Source organism: Nicotiana sylvestris, chromosome 9, assembly GCF_000393655.2.
Source record: "Nicotiana sylvestris chromosome 9, ASM39365v2, whole genome shotgun sequence".
In the NCBI taxonomy this organism is placed as follows: Eukaryota; Viridiplantae; Streptophyta; class Magnoliopsida; order Solanales; family Solanaceae; genus Nicotiana; species Nicotiana sylvestris.
The window spans coordinates 69435717-69459068 of record NC_091065.1 but is presented as its reverse complement, the minus strand read 5'-3'; positions in this window follow the sequence as shown (position 1 = coordinate 69459068).

Below are 23352 nucleotides of genomic sequence, written 5' to 3'. Positions count from 1 at the left end.
GAGAAGAAGAAGGAGGCGCGCAGCAGCCATGGCAGCCATGGAATGGAGAGGTCGTTCATGGTGGTGGTTTGGTGTCGCCCATGGACGGACGTAGCTGAAGGCAGCTAGCGAAGCTCGAGCTGGAGGTCGTGAGGATGATGAAGAAGATGAAGATGGGGCAGCCATGGGAGGGGAGCTTGGGGTTTGAATATGGTGAAGGAGAAGAGAGAAAGAAAGGGGGCGGATGGGTTAGTTTTTTAGGGTTTGGATTTTTTTGTTTTGTTTTTGTTTTGTTTTTGGAGAAAAAAATAAAAAATGAAAAATGAAGAGGAGTTATGGGGTGGACCGGGTCGACCCGTGTTGAGATGGACCGGGTCATGGGGAAGGTTGGGTATTTTTGGGCCTGTGGTTTGAAATTGAAGAAGAGACCCAATTCCGATTTTCTTTATATTTTTGCTCTCTTTTCTTCTTTTATTTTTCTAAAACTAAATTCTAAAATTCCTTAAATTATCATATGGAACTAAATTAATTTATAAAAGCGCAAATTAACTCCCAATAACAATTAACACACAATTAAGTAATAATTAAGCATAAAATTGTACAATTGGACATTAAATGCTAAAAATGCAAAAGATGCCTATTTTTGTAATTTTTATTTTTGTAAAACAAACTTAATTACTAACAATTGTAAACTTAAATCCTAAACGCAAATGCGACGTATTTTTTTTAATATTTTTTATTAATTTATAAAATAAACATGCGCGGACAAATGCAAACAATACAAGAAAAATAACACAAAAACTCTCAAAATTGCACACCAAGGAAAATCGTTTTATTTTGAATTTTTGGGAGTAATTCTTTCATAGGGCAAAAATCACGTGCTTACAGCTGCCCCTCTTTGCCCGAAGACACGAAGGGTTTTTGTGCAAAGATAAAGTGAGCGATTTTTGCCCATCTGAGTACTCCATGTGAAGCATTTTTTTGAAAAAAATTTAACCGAACCTTTACTTCAAAGGTTTCCTGCATATCCCTGTCTAAAAGGGAATCAGGTTAATTTAGTTCAGGAAGTTTTGGTAGCTGGGACTACCATGGGACTGCAATGTTACTGCTATTGGATGCTAATTTTACTTGTTTGCTGACCTCCTTATTACACCATGCTTAAAAGAAAAATCAAGAAGTTAGGCTAGGCTACGGATTACAAGATCCCATCTATCTTCCATTTGCTTTTGATGCCTTGCTTTCTTGTCGGCTTGCGTCGATTCCGGTGCTTCTTTCTTCCGAGAACTGACGGGGGGTGACACCGACCTTTTGCTCCTCTGAATACCAATTCTCACTGTCTGGTTCGGTCCGCTGGAGATATGGCTTTCTTCATTAAGCTTTGTTATGTTGGGCATAATTCAATGTTCACAGGCCGCTTCTTTCAAGATGCGTCTTTTCTCCCTTTTGACTTATGCGCTTGATTTTGCGTTGGGATCTCTTGTTGCAACCTTCCACTTTTCGGTGCTGGGGATTTTTATTGTTTCCCGCTGGGGATTTCTGTTGGATTCTTCTGCTTTACTGACTTGCAATGTATTCCTCTATTATATGGGTGGGCTCCCAACTTCAACCAACAAATTTGAAAATAAATTCGTCATTCCTCTCTTCAGGCGGGCTCCTGACTTCATCAACAACTTTGAAAATAAAATGTCATTCCTTTCTTTAGGCTGGCAAGATTTCAAAAATAAAACGCCTTTCCTCTCTTCAGGCGGGCTCCTGACTTCAACAACAACTTTGAAAATAAAATGTCATTCCTTTCTTTAGGCTGGCGAGATTTCAACAACTTTTAAAATAAAATGCCTTTCCTCTCTTCAGGCGGGCTCCTGACTTCAACAACAACTTTGAAAATAAAATGTCATTCCTTTCTTTAAAAGGCCTTTCCTTTCTTCAGGCGGGCACCTGACCTCGACAACATTTTTTTTGAAAAATAAATCGCCATCCCTCTCTTCAGGCGGGCTCCTGAACTCAACCACATTTTTAAAAAAAAAAATCGTCATTCCTTTCTTCAGGCGGGCGATATTTCAACAATTTCTTAAATTTTAATACCTCCATTCTCCAGGCGGGCTCCTGACTTCAACTCTAATACTTTAAAAATAAATCAAGCTCCTTTCGAGCTTTGGAGAAAAGATCATCGGACTAAGATTTGATATCTCAGGAGAAAATTTCATCAGACTAGGACTTTTATCCTAGGAGGAAAATGTAAAGATCAAAGGTTTGAGAAACTTACTTTGATAATTTCTTCTTTTCTTTTCTTTTTCCCTTGCGCTGCTTTGTTCCTATTTCAACTCTCAAGCAAAGAAAATTTTATCAGTTTTTTTTTTCTAAAGAAAAATGGTGGCCGATTTGTGGCCTTGCTGGGGATGGTTTTCTCCTTTAAAAGCTTGTGTTGTCTTTCCCCGAGACTGTTGGGGATAACGCTGCTGGGGAATTATTTACTTACCTGTTGGGGAATAATATTATTGGGGAGTCTCCTTTCTTCCCCTTTTCTCCAAAGCTACTTCCTTCAAAACTTTTCTCTCTCAACATTGCTGGGGATAAAATGTTATCAGCCGGGGATAACGCTGTTGAGGATAACACTGCTGGGAGATTTTGATTCCTTCAAAACTAGTGCTTCACTCTTCTGAAGGCTGCTGGGAATGATACTGGCCTTTTGCTTTTTCCGAGCACAAGTTTCATCCTTTTGTTCTGTCCGCTGGGGAACAACTTACTTTATTAAAACTTGTTATGCTGGGGGTAAAACTGGTTCAAAGACCACTTCCCTTGAGACTGGTGTTATCTTTATTCTTCCCCAAATGGGTATCTGACTTCCAGAAAATTTCTAAAGGAAAGGAAAATTTTCTGCCCCGGTTTGACAATCTCCCTTATGGCATGCCTTTCCGCCATCAATGTCATTTCCTTTTAAGATTCGACTGTGGTGGTTGGTTGTGATACTCCTACTGGGGATGGCTTTTCCCTTTCTCCTTCCCTGCTCTGCGTTCCAAAAAACTTGCTGGGGATGATATTATTGGCTGGGGATAATCCCTTTCTGTTGGGGATATCCCTCTTCTTTTGTGGCATAGCTCGGAAACTGGCATTTCCGACTTTTAGTCTCGTATGAATTTCCCGAATCATGCTCATTACTCTCCTTGATTTGTCTACGGGACTTGACCTTGAGGTTTATAACCTTTGATTTCGGCAAGGATATCCCTCTTGACACTCGCCAATCCTTTTGTCAATTCCCTTTTGCTGAGGATATCTTTCTTGACACTGGCTTCGCGCTTGTTCCTTCCTGACTTAGACCATTTGGATGTTCTAATCAGATCTGGTCTTGCATAATTGGAAAGCTGATGGCAGATTTTGAAGTTATTTCTCACTTGTTCTGACCAAACAGACTCTACTGGGGAATTTTTCTATGAAAGGAGAAAGATAAAAAGGAACAGAATAAAAGACAAAGGAAAAATATGACTCCTTAACAAAAGAAACTATAAATAAAAACCTATCAAACGCAGATATCGACTCTAATGGTCATGACATGCACATGTGGCCTATCCTCCACCGTCAATCGTCTTTCAAGATCTTCATTTGGCGATTCCCCATCTGATTCTCAATCTTATTCGACTTGTAGTGCCCGAAGGGTTTTCACTATCAAGCCTCTCTCATTTTGGTTTTTCTCTCATCTTTTATCGCCTTATGGTGTCCGTGAAGATTTTCACCGATAAGACTCTCTCATTTGTATCACTTTCCAGCTGGGGATTTGGAGTATTGCCGATATGACTCTCTCTGCTGGGGATTAGAGTCATTTCTGTTGTGGATCAGAGTGTTATGTTCATCGGTAAGACTCTCATTTGTCTGACTTGGCATCTTTTGCAGACTGATCAGAAGGTCTTTCTTTGGACCGTAATGTGGGCTTTTGGATAGGCTAGAAAGAAAGGGTATTAAAGGCTAAAAAAAAACAAATCAAATTGGGGTTCAAAATTACAACCTTCGGAACCATATTTGTTTACAACAAGCGCAACATTTGCCCCAGTTTCTTGCTTGGGGATTTTTTTTTTTAATTTTTTATTACACTATGACCGAGCCGTGAGGCGCCTACGTATCCTCTTTGAGGAATCAGGTCGAATGTAGTTCCCAATTCCTCCGTTTCTTCTGACTTTCTTTTGTTTTTTTTTGTTATCATTTTTCTCTTTTATTTTCATTTTGCTTTTGTTGCTTTTTTTTTCTTTTTCTTTTTGTGTTTTTTTTTCTTTTTCTTTTTCTTTTCTTATCTTTTTATGTTTGTGTTTCTACTCTTTGCTACTGATTCCGAAAGAGGGGTATGAAAGAAAACAAATAAGGCTCAAAGGGTTAACGAAGGAGAAAGTGTTTAGATAGCAGAATAAAATGCCTTCGTCATTCCAATCTTCAAAACACGCCAAGCACAAACAACATCATTAAATATTCACCACATCTTCTGATTGTGCCGGACTTGATAACAATATGCATACATTTGCCTTTTCTTTTGTCATTTTTAAAGCACCGTTGGGCAATACTCTCACTTGATTTTATGGTTTTTTTTATGTTTTATTTGCCCCAGTTCCACATGACTCGAGCTCCGAATAATCTCAAACCGTCTTTATTCCTTTTAAATGTTCCGATCACCTCCCAGTGGTTTTATGATTATCTTTTAAGATCAGGCCCAAACTGTGTGCACATGTCATGTCACCAGAATCGGCGATGAACAAAAATGATAAAAGGACCAAACAAAAAGATGACTGGAAATAATAAAAGACCGGATTTTGCATTAGATTACCGGTGAAATGGTTTGAATAACAAAATGAACGAAACAAACCAGAATAAAATCCTAAAATAGCCTGGACAAAACTTAAACAAACCGCTATGACAAAATGGAAAGATAAGAAAGTTTGACGCAAGACAATATCCGAATTACAACCCTAATAATCTGGAGAACAGAAATGACAACAAAATAAACCATCAAAAGCTTCTCTCTTGCTAACCAAGGAACGAAGCGCCCTCCCAATTATCAAACCTGGCATCTTAGCCACTGAGCTTTGCATCAATACTGCCAAGACCATTACCAGCTTCAACATCATCAACCTCCATCAACAAGTTCTCGATAGGGTTCGAGTGCTCCATGTCACTGTTATTGATCACAATCCGCCCTTTTTGGATCATTTTTTCTACTTCCCTTTTCAGATTACGACAGCTCTCAATGTTGTGCCCTCTGACATTGGAGTGGTATGCGCATCGTGCTGCCGGATCAAAGTTTCTTGCACGTGGATCTGGAGTATATGCAGGGAGCGGCTCAATCAGGCCAACATGCCTTAGCCTTTCAAATAGACTTGCATAAGATACTCCGATAGGGGTGAGAGCCTTTTCTCGTTTTAGCAACCTCTCGTTCCTAAATGCTTGATTGGGCCGGAAACCTGATCCAGGGGGCTTCCGGTAGGCTTGTGAGGGTGGATAGGCCTTTTGTGGAGCTGAGTATTTGGAAAGTGAAGCATGTCTTTGGGAGTCTCGTGGAGAGAAGCAGTGTTGGGGAAGGGAGTAGCGTTGACGAGTGATGGAGCTACTCGGGTAGCTGGGAAAGCTGCCATAAGTGGCTTGGGATGGAGAGTATGGGGGATCTTCCGTTATGGTGTTGGGTGCTTGGGTAATGACAGGTTCAAGAAGCTTGGCGGTGGAGGGGGTGGTGCTTTCCCAGTCATGCATGCCTGATACATGTCTGCCATATGCTGTCTCAGCATTTTCACTTCTTCTACCAACCCGTTGTTCCGCTCGACCAGTTGTTGTCGGTCATCAGTACCGACCCACTTGGTTCTGAGGTTCTGAGTCATTTTCCTTTGACTTTGCTTTGCAGGGAGTAGTTACCACAACCAACCACTTTTCTATATATGAACAACAGCAAAGTGAAGCCATCACGTTAATGTTAGGGCATTTGACAGATAATCATATATCAGAGATACAGTGCCCCTAAGCAGTTAGACCGTTCTATCACGCATCCACTTCAGTTACGTGCATCGTTCCGGCTTCTTGTAATTGTGCCCCTTTGAAAATCTCCCACAGTTTCCTTTATTTTTTTTTCTTTTTTGTTCAATGGTGGTCGAATCTTATGGAGATTGCCTACGTATCATGACCTCGCATGAATCAGACCTTGCGTAGTTCGGACCAATAAAAGATAAATAATAATAAAATATTTTTTTGGAATTTTCAATTTTCATATTAAAACAAACTTGATTACAAAAGTTTAAAAAAACTGACCATACTAACAGACTTTGACAAAAGACAACAAACGGCCTCGAAAATCAAATAACTCGCATACTCTAATCAAAGAATTACAAACTCAAAAACAAACGGCCAGTTCCTTTCCCCGTTTGACAAATGCAACCAAACGGTTATTTTTTGCAAATGTGGCCCCTTCCAAATTTCATATGAATTTTGAGGCCGGGAAGGATTATTTTACAACCTTTCACAAACTTGTTCGTTTTTTTACGAAAATAGCCCTTCGACAACCGAAAGATACTCTAAGGCTATCTCGGCAAGAATGGTTTAAGACATTACCTAAGCCGGGCCGACTTATTTTAACTAAAAACCAAACGGTATTCACTTGACCACTGACTATTTTCTTGTTTTTTTTTTCAAATAATAAAAGACCTGGTTTTGCAAACACGACCTTTCAGCACTTCGGAGACGAAGATTTTAAGGTTGTGCAGGATAACTGGTCGCAACCCAAAAGAATGACCAAAGATGGTCGTTTACGCAAAATCAGCCTTCCGGCGTCCCTTTCGAGAAAATTCGGCTATTTTTGACAAAACGGCGTGACCCAACTTATTTATGACTCTTTTCTTGTTTTTTTTTTAAATTAGAATAAAAGACCGGTATTGCAAACAAGACCTTTCAACGCCTCTAGGACGAAGATTTTTAAGGCTGTGTGGGTCAACTGGACCAAATCTAAAAAAAATGACCCAAAGGTGGCTGTTTATGCAAAGTCAGCCTTCCGGCGTTCCTTTCGGGAACATTCGGCTATGTTTTGACAAAACAGCGTCACCTGACTTCTTTATGACGAAATTAAGATTTGACGTATTTTTTTGTGTGGCTATTTTAGCAAAAGGGGAGGTTGGACCCGATTAGGGCTGCCTACGTATCTCACATCCGGTGAGAATCAAACCGGCGTAGTTCGCCCATCAGAAATAAAGCAAATAAGCTAACTCTTTTTTTTTCGAAAAAATACTTACAAAGAAGAGAGAAAATATTTCTGGATTTTGATTTTTGTTGTTTTTTTTTATTATTATTATTTATTTATTTTTTGTTTTTTTTAAAAGAAACGACGGCTAATAATATATATATAAACGACAGCTAATATATATATATATATATTAACTTCTTTTCCCCTTTTTTTTTGGAAAGTTCAAAAAATCTTCTAAAGAAAAAGGAAATATTTTTGGACTATTACTTTGGATTTCTGAAAGAAATACTACAAAAGGAAAGAAAAAATATTTTTGAATTTTGAATTTTCTTTTGAACTTTTAAAAGAAATAATTTTGTATTATTTTTTTTTAATTTGAGGTCTAAAAGACTGAGTAATGAAAAATATATATTTTTTTTGGATTTTTTGGAATATGGTGGGCCGGAACTGAAGAGGTTTGCCTACATATCTCACATCCGGTAAGAATCAGACCCGCGTAGTTCGGGCAATTAACTGAACTATTTTAAAACTTTTTTTTTTCATTAATTTTTGGCAGCAAATATCAAAACCACTTTCAAAGCACGACTCTTTTCCTTTTCGATTTTGGGCATTTTCATAAAAATAAAAAAAAAACTATTTTAAAAAATAAGACCCTTTTTTTTTTCATTTTCATTTTCCATGGCAAGACAAACTATTTTCCTTTTCTATTTTTTGAAAACAAGACAGAATAACGACTCTTTTTTTTCTATTTTCCTTTGCTTTTAGTAAAACAAATTAATAAAACATTTTTTTTATTTTCTCAAAATTTCGGCAGAGTTCGACGGTATTTAGGCATTGGTTTTTTTTCAAAAATAAACAATTAACTCCCTAACTGCTATTTCTTTTTTTTTTTCTCAATTTCACAATATTCCTAATATTCAAAAACCGGTCAGCATTCGGGCGCGAGACAAATAAATGCACGGAAAAACAAATAGGATGCATCAGGATGGTCTTTTCATCTCAGGTTGCTAGTCCTAGACGGACCGAACCCCTGTGTTGAGTCCCCTAAGTCAAATGCAACGTGATGCAAATAAGCGTTCCTACTAGGGATCCGGCATGAAGTCACGTTATTCTATGTTCAAAACCTGGGTCGGTGTTCTAGACAGTGTACCCGAGCGGACAACTCGAGTTGAGGAAGGAGCTCCTTTCCGGGAACCAAAAGGCCAGTCGGCTTAGAAACTTTCCGAGCCTCTTTTATTTAGGGTATGACACTAACAGAATAGGGAGTCTTAACCAGTAAGCACATCCCCGGAGGTAAGAAGAGAAGGTTTCGGCACAGTTTATATGTACAGTTCAAATAATATCAAAGCAGTAAAAAGCAACAATTTGCATATTAAGCACAGATCATATGAGAATATCAGATAATAAAGCCAAAATACAACAATTTATCAAGCTCGAATTTCTAACCCTAAACCGATGGTTCTGGACAATAGTCCCCAGCAGAGTCGCCAGAGCTGTCACACCTCCTTTTTCCGCCCCCGCAAGGGGTGAAGTAGTTTTTCCAATTAAAGGACAATCGAAACGGGATTTGTTTATTTATTTCAGAGTCGCCACTTGGGAGATTTAGGGTGTCCCAAGTCACCAATTTAATCCCGAATCAAGGAAAAGAATGACTCTGTATTACAGCCCGCGAACCAGAAATCCGGATAAGAAATTCTGTTAACCCGGGAGAAGGTGTTAGGCATTCCCGAGTTCCGTGGTTCTAGCACGGTCGCTCAACTGTCATATTCGGCTTGTTTATCTGATTTTATACAAATATGAACTTATGTGCAGATTTTAACTCTTTACCGCTTTCATTATTATTATTATTATTATTGGGGGGAATTTCAACGTTGTGAAAATGTATCTCGAACCGCATCACAATCAATGTACCCGTGATTAGAGACACATTTCGACTACGTTGAGATTTGGATTTGGGTCACATAAATGTGCACCCGAGTTTAAGAAAATTAAATTATTAAAGGCGTGCCTAAAGCGACTAGCGTATCATTTACTTTGGGTAGGGCCGTGAAATTTTGCTAAACGACCGATCCCGAAGTCTATACAATTATTAACCATTTATTGAGGGCCCCACAACTTGTGCGTTTTATTGGGTAAGGCTCATCTCATTTATTTTAAAAAGGATAATCCTAAAGTGCCTACGTTTTTTCTATTAAATTTGTCTCTAAAAAATGAAAGAGAAATGGTCCTAATTTATTTACATGCTTAAATTAACCAATAGTATCTAGCTAAACAATATTCCTACAAGTTCCGAAACGATCTATTCGTTTAATGAGCTAACTGTTGAATGTTTAAGAATAGTCTAAATCAACTAACATGCTTTTTGAGATATGATAATCTTCAAATAATAACAAACTATCTGAATAGAGTTACTACACCATTTATTTATTTTTAGCAATACATATGTAGTTCGTCCACTAAGCTATTGTCAGATGTTCCATTATATATATTAAACAGCTACATTATTCTAATTAGAGTGAGCTAAATAATGTATATATACAAATAAAATTCAGAATATAATTAAGATAAATTCAGAGCTTCAACTCTTCATTTCATATTCATGTTTTACGTTTCAGTTTACATTAACCAGCGTGTCAGTTGTATACCTGATATTGGAAGCAAAAGAAAAGGTAGATCAGTAGAAATGCGGTAGCATACAACAACAGCAACACCCAGCAACCAGTAACAACCAGCAACGAGAAACCAGTGACAGATTTTAAAATCAAGATAAAAATCCAGAAACACCAACAACACTCAACAGACAGAAGCAAAGGGAATCTTTTCAGATTTGAAAGACTAGTTAATGTTCAACCCTTAATTTCTGAATCCGTATATCAGAATATTTAAATTGTATATCAGGTGTATACTATTCTTCTTTTGAATTTCCAGAATGTTTTTCTTTTTATTTTTGGAGTCTTAGTATTTTCGGAATTTTTCTCTCTATCTTTTTTCTTTTTTCTGTCCTCTTTTTTCTCCCTCTTTTCTCTGTATCTTTTTTTTCGTCTCCCCTTCTTCTTCTTTAAAATCTGATCAAGTCTCTCCTATTTATGACCATCTTTCAGCATTTTTTAAACATAAAACTCACTATCTTCCCACTCATCCCCCTTTTAATCCCACTACCTAATGTTTTGTCCCCTACAACATTAAACAAATACCCCATTATATCTTGTCCCACATGCTTATATTAAACAATTGTATTATTCCCCACCATTATATCTTGTCCCCCCATTATTAATTATTTTAATATTATTTTAATCCTAATTGACAGAGCACTCAAAATAAATAATTGTTCAGAATTTTAATTCCAAAAATACTCCTCTGACCTTACTGAAATTACCATTTTGACCCTGAAAACATTGTAATTTACCAATCTACCCCGTCAGCTATAACAAGTTCAACTAATCAATTCTAACCAAAATATAGCAGCTATAACCAATTCCTAATCAGATTTTATGAACAAACTCAAACTATATGATGAACAACAAAGAAACAACTTGAATTATTTTGATTGAACAATGTTTTTACACAACAAACCTATTTTCAGATTCACCAACAGTAACAAAAAAATATATTCAAAGCATGAACTCAAATTCAAATTAAACTTTAAACAAAATAAATAAACAGATTGAAACTCTAAACTCAAATAATCAATTGATCTTCAAATTAAATTCAACAAAATTACAACAAAGATACATGATTCAAACTAAATCAAAAAAATTAAAAACCAAAACATAAACTCACATTAAATCACTAGATTAAAACGAACTTCAAACAAACAATGAACACGAATTAAATCTAAATTAAACAACAAAGAACAGATTCAAGCGATTAAACTAACACTCTATATTAAAACTAAATCCCTTTAAATTAATAAAACAAACTGAAAAATAATTAATTGAATCTTCAACTCAAATCTAACAATATTATAATTAAACTAATCAATTTCTACCTAAAAATAAACAAGAAAAATGAATGAAAACAAACTGAAAGATAAAAAAAACGATGAACATGAAATTAATATCAAACATATTTGATTTCAAATCCGAAAAATATCAAACAAATTACGGACAGAAACGAAATTTAAACCAACTAACCAGATCGGAACGACGAAGAACTTTGAATGAAAACAAATCTGTCCGGAAGCAATTATCGCACCAAAACAATTCGACGACGAAGACGATCTGAATAAGAAGCAACTGAAGGAAGTCATTGGGTGTTATTTGAAAACGAAGCAGAAGGAAACATGTTTGGATGGTGAAACAGCATCGAGGGCAGCCATGGAATGGCGAAGCAGCACGACGGGCAGCAGCACCATGGACACGGCAGCATCTTGACGGAGAAGAAGCAGCAACGCAACAGTGAAGGAGGAGAAGCCGACGCAACCATGGCAGAAGGAAGAGAAGCAGCAGCGTCGGGCAGCGGTGAAGCTAGAAGAAGCAGAAGAAGTAGCAGCGACGAGATGCAGCTCATCCATGGTTGGACGTAGCAAAAGCAAGCAGCAGCATCGACGGAGAAGAAGAAGGAGGCGCGCAGCAGCCATGGCAGCCATGGAATGGAGAGGTCGTTCATGGTGGTGGTTTGGTGTCGCCCATGGCCGGACGTAGCTGAAGGCAGCTAGCGAAGCTCGAGCTGGAGGTCGTGAGGATGATGAAGAAGATGAAGATGGGGCAGCCATGGGAGGGGAGCTTGGGGTTTGAATATGGTGAAGGAGAAGAGAGAAAGAAAGGGGGCGGATGGGTTAGTTTTTTAGGGTTTGGGTTTTTTTGTTTTGTTTTTGTTTTGTTTTTGGAGAAAAAAGAAAAAATGAAAAATGAAGAGGAGTTATGGGGCGGACCGGGTCGACCCGTGTTGAGATGGACCGGGTCATGGGGAAGGTTGGGTATTTTTTTGGGCCTGTGGTTTGAAATTGAAGAAGAGGCCCAATTCTGATTTTCTTTATATTTTTGCTCTCTTTTCTTCTTTTATTTTTCTAAAACTAAATTCTAAAAATCCTTAAATTATCATATGGAACTAAATTAATTTATAAAAGCGCAAATTAACTCCCAATAACAATTAACACACAATTAAGTAATAATTAAGCATAAAATTGTACAATTGGACATTAAATGCTAAAAATGCAAAAGATGCCTATTTTTGTAATTTTTATTTTTGTAAAACAAACTTAATTACTAACAATTGTAAACTTAAATCCTAAACGCAAATGCGACGTATTTTTTTAATATTTTTTATTAATTTATAAAATAAACATGCTCGGACAAATGCAAACAATACAAGAAAAATAACACAAAAACTCTCAAAATTGCACACCAAGGAAAATCGTTTTATTTTGAAATTTTGGGAGTAATTCTTTCATAGGGCAAAAATCACGTGCTTACAATAGCTTGGCCATGATCGTGCAATTCCTTATGCAAATGGATGACCGTGGGGTCACCTTGGGGCACGTTTGCTCGGCTTTGCCATGACAAAGAGGTGTTGGCCATTTCATCCAGTACATCACATGCCTCTTGGTAAGAAAGTTTCATAAAGTTCTCTCCGGCCAATTGGTTCACGATGCATTGATTTATGGTGTTGATGCCCCAATAAAAGGTTTGTTGAATCATAGCCTCGGTCATATCGTTATTAGGGCACTCTTTCACCATTGTTCTATATCTTTCTCATATCTCATGCAAAGGTTCCGTCGGCTCTTGCTTGAAAGCTAGAATTTCATCCCGAAGAGCTTCCATATGACTTGGAGAGAAGAACTTGGCAATAAATTTGTCCGCCAATTCATCCCATGTTGTAATAGAATGATTGGGGAGCCTTTCTAACCAATCCAATGCTTTACCCCGAAGAGAAAACGGGAAAAGCCTCAATCTCAATGCATCCTCGGACACGTTTGTCTGCTTGCTACCCCAACATGTATCCACGAACCCCTTTAAGTGCTTGTAGGCATTTTGATCAAAGGCACCCGTGAAATAACCTCTCTGCTCGAGCAAGGTCAGCATAACATTTGTGATTTGAAAGTTCCCCGCCCGGATTCGGGGAGGAACAATAGCACTGGCGTATCCTTGATTTGGTAAAACTTTGGGAGCCACTCTCGATGGTGCTAGAGGAGGGTCTGGAATATTGTTGTTCTCATTTGCATTTATATTGACATGTCGACCCCTTCGTGGAACTTGAGGTAAGACCTCATCTTGTTCTAGATCCTCTACCTCTTCCCCCGCTATCACATTGCCGAGAGGGTCATTTGCATTAAGAGCCATTGTACTTGATTGATCGACACAAACAAAATTAGTAAACAAGAAGGAAAGAGAAGCAAAATACAAAACTAGCTACACAAATAGTCAACACCGTAAGCTCTCCGGCAACGGCGCCAAAAGGTTGATCGTGGCAAACTCAACCTTACGCAACGGCAGGAAGAGCGGGCGCTAAGACTTTTACCCGAATAGTGGTATCGGGGTCAATTTCCACAAGGAGCTTGGAATGGAGTTGCGTATTTGTTCAGACTAGGAATGCGTGTTTGCTCCTAATTGTACTTCTATCATTTTTTTGGGTTGATTCCTAATTGTATCAACTACAGTTTAAGCTAATTTATGCTAAAGGGAGATGTTCTAAGTTGTGATTAATATAGAGAAAGGCACTAGGGTCGTGGCATCACCTAGGTGGTTAACTAACGGGTAGAGACTACTAATAATAGATTGACATATTTGGGATCAATGTTATAACCGTTGTACAATTATACCCACTCTCACACCTCTCGGTAGAGAGAGCGATTTTGCCCAATTGACTCTCTCGAGACCAATTGGGTAGGCCAATTAGATCAAGCAACTAGGGTTCAAGTAGGGTGATTACTCTCTCGAAGTTTAACCCGTTAATTGGGACTACCATTTCTCATGGGTCCACCCCAATTCCTTGTTGGGTCAATTTTGGGGTCATAGACTCTCTTTCTCAAGAAGAGTCAAGACCCACTAATCTAGAATCAATGTTTGCAACCAACAATCCTTAATTAAACCATAAATTAACCCAAATAATAAACACCCAATATCAATCTATCATTAAGAAGCTACACCCATTAATTACCCACACTAGGGTTGAGCTACAACCCTAGCTAATGGGTTTAGCTAGACATAATTAAAGAAGAAAATGAAGAAATAAAAGATGAAACAACCATATTAATTAATTGCTAATGTTAAACTACAATAATCTATGATGAAACTAAGCTAAAAATGCCCAAGATAGGCAAAAACATAAGTCTCGCGAGTGCAGCAGCTATCAGATGTACCAAACTTGACCTAAAAATGGTAAAATGTTCTATTTATAGTGGGCTGGAAAAACTGGACAAAAATGCCCCTGCGGGGTTAGTGCGGACCGCACAAAGTTGGCACGCGGTCGCACTGGGTTGCTTGACCTCTGAATCTTACTCTCTGAAGATGGTGATGCGGACCGCACAAAGTTGGAATGCGACCGCATAAAGACTGGCGCGGACTGCACAAAGTTGTTGTGCGGCCGCATGAATAGTTTTGGCAGCTTCTCTGAACTTCTTGGACGCGGACCGCGTGACCATAGAGTACGGCCGCATGGAGAGGGACGCGGGCCGCATAAAGTGGGACGCGGCCGCGTGGTTTGCTTCTGGAATATGACACTCTCTGAACTTTTTGGACGCGACCGCATAGCAAGATTGTGCGGCTGCATGAGTGAGACGCGGGCCACATGAAGTGGGACGCAGCCGCATGAGCTTGACTTGTAGTTTCACAGTCTCTGAACTCCTATGGTGCGGCTTCATGACATGATGGTGCGGTCCGCACCAAGTTCTGAATGTCCTTACTTTAATGATCTTTGACACTTGAGCAGGTTTCACTCCGATTTGAGCCGATCTTTGACGATTTGTCACTTTATAGCTCAAACCTGCAATCAAGCGCAATCTGTAAGCATTTTGGGACTATTTTGTAGCAAATTACACTCAAAGCGCAGGCAAGTATGGGTATAAAACATGTTAAAATCCTACTTATCAACATGTATGAAAATGCGTGAATTTTTAAGGAAATACAAAGAGGTAGCATGATCGTCTGATTAAGCCAAAGGAGTTTCATGAAGGGGAAAAGGTCTTACTATAATATACTTAGGTTGTTCCTCAAAAAATTCAAGTCAAAATGGACGGGCCCGTTTGTGGTGAAACATGTCTCACCGTATGGCGCCATTGAAATCCAAGATGAGGACGAGAATGAGAGCTTTAAAGTGAATGGGAATAGGTTGAAATCGTACTTTATTGGACAATTTGACAAGCAATCCTCTGACATCGTGATTAAATGAGCCTAAGTGACTGAGTCAAGCTGACGACTATAACTCAAAACTACTTTAACCCTTTTTCTTGCTTTTGTAAAGTAGTTTAGATGATTGTATATTTGGACTATTAGAGTTTAAGATTCTTGATACTCTTTTGGACATGTATGATCATGAATTGAGCACAAAATGAGTACATAATAGAGTGGGGGTGCAACTCGTGAGGTAAAAAGCAAAAACGAGTCTAACTTTGAGAAAAATGGCCTAGAGCGTAGCGTAGGCGTCACGTCCTGCGTCACGCCAGGCCAATATCCCCCTCTACCAGAATTTTGGGTCTTAGAATTTATCCACTACCGCGACGCGCGGGGCGCCGCACAATTAACGGAATACCGAACTGCAGCGCTATAGTATAATTTTTTGGACAATTTTTTTTAAAAATTTGAAAAAAGCCCGGTCTTTCTTTTTACTCGACACCTTTTCCCTATTTTCCCCATTCTCGTATAATATTTTCTCCCATTCCTCTCAAACTCCTCTCAAGAACCACCCAAAATCCTCGCTTCTTTTTTAATTTCTTCTGCACTAAATTCTTACTGCCCCTATCCCTCCTCAAGGTAAGTTCTTCTTCTTCTCTATCTCTTTCTTTTATTAGTTAGTGGTAACATTTAGGTTGTTTTTAGTATAATTTACCCTAACCCTAGGTAATTTTGTTTTTGATAATTCTATAGTTATTGTTTTTCATAAGTTGGCCGAATTTATACTTGTTTATGATGGGATTTAGTTAGCCCTTGTGGGAATGGATGATTTTACAGGTATTGGTACTTATTGCATAATTTTGTGATTAACTATGGTTGGTATTGCATTATGGCCAAAATTTTGTGGCCTTTTTGGGTGAACTTGGAGCACTTTGTACTAGTGTTACGATTGGTGATGTTGTGATTGGTATTGGGTGTTTGGCTAATGTAATTGTGTGGGGGTTCTAGGCTACATTGAATTGAGATTCAATGTTGAAAGTCATGCCTACAAGGTGTTTGGTAAAATTCCCTAATGACATAGATTGTATCTTTTGTGCTAAACTGGAGGGTAGTTGCTTTGTAATGAAGTGATGATAGATGATGAGTATGGGGTAGGTGGTCATGTTCTTATTTTGTGAAATTGTGAAGTGTTAGCCCCGAGTGCTAATCGATTGACTACCCCATGCTAGTGTGTTACTAGTTGCTAATTGGGATGTCTGATTCATACTAAGTACTTATGTGATTTTGTAGTATAGCTTCTTGATTTTTCTTCTTCTTAGTTACTAGTTTAGCTTCTTGATTTTGTACTTTACAATAGTGTAGTGTAGTCATTGGTTGTGTTCTTGTAACGTTATGATGGTAGTTGGGAGGGCTGGTGATGACCTATGACATGCTTATAATGGGGTAGTCTGAGTCCCCGGTATACTTTGTATTTGTGAGCATGCTAATGACATAAGTGTATGGTGGTTACCCCATTTGGTCTTGCTTATTGTTTTATGTGTCGTGGCTAAGTGTGTTCGTCTTGTGCAGGTACAATGTCTCGCCGTCCCAGTAAGCGTGCTAACATCGATTTCTCTAGGGTTTCATCTAGTAGTCAGAGAAGAGGTAGGCGGGTACCACCCGCTACCCCACTGGAGGAGGAGATGGAGCACATTGACACGGATACTGACGTGGTCCTTGGGTACAAGTTTGGCATTCGAGTTGTCCCAGCTCATACCAAACATTGATACAGGACCTTTGTTCCTGCTGCGAACCCGGACCCCGAGGTTGCTATAGATGAGAATCCACAGAGATTGGATTTAAATAGTGTTCGAATAATCTTTAGTTAATAACTATCCAGGAAAATTAACACTTGATTTGAATGACTATCAACTACAATTAATAACAAAAATTTAAGCAGTTATCAATTGATCAAAGGAGACGACAGTTGAGCAACTAAGAAGTATCAATGAGAGGAATAAGGGTAATGACTAGACATGTGCAAGATAATTGACTCGGATCCAATTTTTGAAGTAGTTCGCTCTACAATACTTGATTCTCACGAATTCACCAGATAATTAGATTACACTTGAAGTTAAAGTTCCTCTTTCGATTAAACATTAATTTCAGTAAATAATCCAATTGAAGCATGGTGAACAATTGCAACGAATAAAATGATGATTTTAGTCTAAAGGGTAACTTCACACCAATATTTTCCTATTTTCTAGTTCGGTTAATAATTCAAGAGGCTTTTTTGATTACCTAGTTGAATCACGAATTTAAACTAGAGCATAAGATGTAAATAAATTCAATATGAAGCTCCTCTTTAGATTAAGCAAAATAATAAACCACTTCACAATACGATTTAAAACTCCATCAATTAATTCAAGCAATTTTTAAGAACCAAATCACTAATCAAATTATCAATATACCATATCGGTCAACACCCTAGGGGAAACTATTCTATAGCAATGGAAAAATTCATCTCAATAAAGTTTAAAGACATAGAAAGCATCAATGCTAATGATTCGATACAAACTCCCGTAATGCACCGATTGTTGGTTGAAAATTTGATGAATTCTTGTGTCTTCTTGCCTTAGTTGCTTCCTAAATCTTTCACAGGTCAAAAGTCCCTTCAAAAATGTATTTTTGGTGTATTTATACCTTGTAGAAGCGGGTCCGGAAGGAACTACCCTTTCCAAGCCAAAACAAGAAATTACTAAGGAAAAAGAATAGGCGCAGCATGCCATGTGCGGCACTAGTGGATATGTTCAGAGTGCATATTATTCTATTAGACAAACACAATTGCACTGCCGTGTTGCATCTCCCAGTGCCCCATGCCGCGCGGTAGTGCAATTTTCTTAGAGTAATTATTTTCATACACTTTTTGATATCCAGACTTGGTTCTCGGCCCCCGAACACGATTCTGGTTTAATTTCTTGGGCTTTTACTCAGACTTCAAAGCTCCAATTTATTCGATTTAGCTCCAAATTATCTTCTTAACTCGAAATCATGTCCTACAAGGTATAAAATATGTAATAAGTATAAATCACCATCATTTAAGCTCAAACACAAGTAAAGTGCAATAATTAGAGTGCAAAATACGGCTAAAATACGGGTTTCTAGCATAACATCAATGCCCCACACTTAAAGTCGCTCGTCGTCGTGCAATCAAACTACACTTTACATAGAGACGACCTTTTCATCAAACAATTTCCCTGACTCACCATGCCAAGAATATTTAAAGCAGACCAAGCACCATACCGTAACATCTAACCTAAAGATTCGACTCTAAAGCACCACGTCTTTTCACAACCTACTCACTTACTCTAACATAGTTTCCGATTTCCTTTCCTGTTGCAAGTCATGTGCCCTCACACCAAAAATAGACAGTAAAATTCAAGAATAAATACGAACTCAAGATAGAGAAAATTCACTCACTCTCAGCATTAAAATTCATATGCCATAAAAGATGTACCATAATAGGCTTGCGTGCAGTGTAATACTCTACTAATTGAGCTCATTCAGTCAAAGATCAAGTATGACTTTATTTTAATTGTAATGTAGGCTGCGGGATGGGTAGGATACAATCGCCTCCCTGAGCACCTTAATACATACAATTTCACATTTTATCCCACACTTATGTTGAACAAAACCCAACCTTCACAACATAATAGTATCAAGTTTCCAATATCTTTAAGCATAAATATAACAAAAGTTACCACTAGCAAGGAATATTTTTTTCCCACAAAATATATACAAATGCGAGCCTCTTTTTTTCTTATCTTCTGATTTTTTTTTCTTTTCTTTTTCAATTCCCTACAAGTGAATCTCACTTTTTTAAACAGGGCATCTTTCTCCATTTTTCACAGTTCCACTCAAAAACCCACCATACATCTACTTAGCCTTTAACAAGCTCATAACAATTTCAAGTGCTCAAGAAAGGTAATAGGTTCAAACAGATAGTCAATTCAAATAAAAGGAATCAGACTTGTAGTGTGGTTGCCAAAGAAATAGGATTATAGGTTCAAATGGGCTAACTAAGATACACATGAGTTTTAGTAGGTTAAAGGCATATATCTGGCTCAATAAAGAAATGCGTATATCACTTTCTAGACTGAACAAGACTGCTATTTCGCTTTGCAAACACACAGGGCAAGTTCTAGACATCAGCCGACATGCACAGAATATAACCAAAAACCTTACATACATTAGCATATAACTCACTTAGGATCGGATCTATCCCGACCTCTAGTCAAAGTAGTTAAGCAAAGTCGAGATCAAACAAATTAATGTACTTATCAATGAGTCAAGAACTGAGCCTAGGCGTCACAACAAAGGTACTCACCGCTCTCAAGCCATACACAATCAAAGTAAATTGCTTCCAATAAGCACAATGACCCAAGATTTTTTTATTCCTATAAAAATAAAAAAACTAACTACACCCGGTTCAAGTAAATCCTTGGAAAATAACTGTGGCACAAAGAAAAATTAAGGAGGAATTAGTACACTATCTAAGAAAGTAAAATAGAAATAAAAGATATATTTTTGAATTTTTTTTTTCATTTTTTTATTTTTTTCTCGTTCAACTTCAAATCCCTTAAGACGATAGTCAGCGAAGTCCATCATTGGGAAAATTCAAGTTACTAAACAATTACAATTACTAACTATTACAGGCCGAATTGAATTCAAAGTTACGATTACAGGCCAAATTGTCTAATAAAGCAAGATTCAAATCAAATAAAGTTAAATGGCAAAGAGAATATAAGACAAATACAAGCAAATAGGAGCACCCCACCCACACTTAAGAGTTTGCATTGTCCCTAATGCAAAATAGTATAAACAAGAGTGAAAAAGGTGACTCCGTGTGGCACTCGGCCTAATCATCATCAGCACCCTCGAAGGTGCGTAAGTGCTCCTCGTCATCAGAAGGATAGAGTTCATGTCCTCATTAGGTGGCAGCTGTCCTCCCTCGGAGATCCACCCACTACTGAGTAACAATAGAGAAGAGATGATCTTGTTGCAGCTCATCCAAGTTAGTTTCCCCCTAGCAGCATGGAGGCGCATATCAACAAATAGCAGTTGCAGTGTCTCTTTGACATGAATAAATATTTAAATCATCACAAATTATCATTAACGTGCAACGCACGTTCATAGATTAGTACATCTAAAATAAAGCTGTGAACAAGTTTAAGAAATATTTATAAATTATATTACAATAAATATCTATATATATAAAATAAAAATTGTATAAATATAATGCCGGGTTAGTTTTATTTCGTTTGACTTTTTTTAATTAAAACTAAATCAAATCAATTATGTTTGGGTTTTTTTTTTCAATATCAAACCAAACCATGATTGATTTTTTTTCTGGTTTGACTCGGATTATCGATTTCCTTTGTACACTCCTAATGCACAATATCTATATCTACAACATCTTTTTCTCTTACGTTACTTGGAAATAATATTGATGTATATATGTACATGGCTGAAAGGAAATATAGATAAGAAATTCCAACAAATACCCTGGCCACAAGATATGTAGGGTAGGTAATTAGATGCTGAATCAAAATTCAAACGATTAAATGCAGAATCATATTCTACTCGTCCTTTCCGTGCTAACAAACTGGGTACGGAGACAAAGTTGAATGGAAGACAAAATGATTTGGGTGACAGGCACGCGGTGATGGGTGCTGCATCACAATTCATAAACTCATGCAAAACCACCAAAGTCAAGAATAATTAAGGACGTACGAGAATTAAGCAGCAATTCAAAAGCTTTGCTTTCTGCAATAAACTTTTTTACCGATGTCTGGCTAGAATTATATATCCACAAAAGAGAGAGAGGACAGAACAACAAAATGACTGTACTTCATCAATTGGCGAAAATAAAAAAGAATCACCTACGTACTCTCAGATCATTTCCCATTAAAGACTTCTATATATTCCCTCAATGGCCATATACAATTTATGTGAAGCATTTTTCTTTTTAGTTTATTACAAAAAATGATACGTATATTTTTATATTTAGAAATAATTTAATTTTAAATTTTTTATCTCATTCTTAATGAGATGATTTATAACAACATATATATTTACGCCTTGTTTAGACCATAACTTTCAAAAGTCTTTCCTTTTTTTCTTCTTAAACATTGTGACCATCAAACAACATTATATAAAATGGGACAAAGGGAGTATGATTTTTACATTTCTTTACACTTACAACCTATGATGCTCGAACTCTGGAAAATTATCGCCAATTGCATATCGAATCCTCTAACAGTAGTGTGATTTTGGAGGATTCACACGAGTGTGACAATATTTTTTAAGAGTCCACGTAACATAGTTTACCGCTACAAAATAAAAAATCATTGTACTAATTAACCTATACTATGACTTCTTTACGTCAAACTTGATTTTGGCCATCTGAAAAATAAAGTAATAATCTATTATAATCACTTTAACTATATTAAAGGTATAAAAAAAATAATGACTGAGGATATAACATAAACTCATTATACGCTATAACTTACGAATATGACTGTTCATTTAGATGCATGCATGAGTAAAAGAAAGTTGGTGATGACGCCTTAGTTTGCTTTTGTTCTTTTCTTCCTTTTGGGATAAGGGTATTTCTTGATAGACGTTCTAAAAGCATCCTTGTCTTCGTGATTGTGATTTCTGAGGCTAGGCTTGCTACTTCACTACTTTTAATCAGCAAAACAATGTATTTTTTCTTCGAAAAATCATCTCAATCCCCACTACGTACACAAAGCGGATTATCAAGCCTACATATGCTCACTAGTATTCGTAGTAATCCTATCTTATTATGCTAGGGGAAACTGCAGGCCAATATATGTTAGGACCGAAAAAATCAGGTGTTATGCGGAAATTAGTAACGCAAATTTTGAACGACGATAAATCAGATAGTAAAGAGAAACATATCAAAAGAGACACAAACATTTAACGTGGTTCGGTCAATTGACCTACGTCCACGAGCGGAGATGAGCAATCCACTATAGAAAAGAGAGTATAAAATATCGAGAGAACAACCTCACGAAGGCAAACACGAGTGACACACTAACACTTGTCCCGTAAAGTTCTCCCCTTAAACGCGACTCTCAAACCTCATATGACTACATTGTGGATGTTGCTGAATGAGAAGGACGGATCTTCAATTTATAGAACTCCAAACTTTTCCTACAAGAAAAGGGACTAGCCAAATATGGAAGAATTATATTTTCCTTCTAGGAAAAGAAAAATTCAATTATAATAAATATGTTATTATTTCCTTCATGAGATAGGAAAACTAATTATGATAATTAAGAAAATCTGGACAAACACTTATCACTGTATATATTCCTAGCAAAGCCAATCCATTAATGTTAATTGCTCGTTATAATTTTCTGCCCCTCAGCGTAGAAAACGCGTGATGTTTAGTCAACTAGTCTTGTTATAAATAGTGACGTTTTGATGCATTTTGTTGGCCACAACGTATTTTCCTTTAGAGAAAAAGTTGAGGATTCCCTTTTTGTGTGATGAACGTCATATTCCTTGTTAACAAAATTGGGAACTTATACCAAAATGCATATGCTATAGTGCGTAGTCATGAGGCAAGAAATTAAAATGGCAAAAGTAACAAGAGTTTAGTATGAGTACATAATGTTACGCTGTATTATATGATGTTATATAATATTGGTATAACATCACAGTCATAGCATGGTAAAAGGTTGTTTCATATTGTTGATCCTAAAAGGAAAAAGAAGCATGAATAGACAACTAATTTCTATCAGTTATAGTAAAACAACAATATATATTTAACACCTAATATATAGACCAAAAAAGATAATTAAATAACGCTATATAAGGGTGAGTCGCATATTTCTG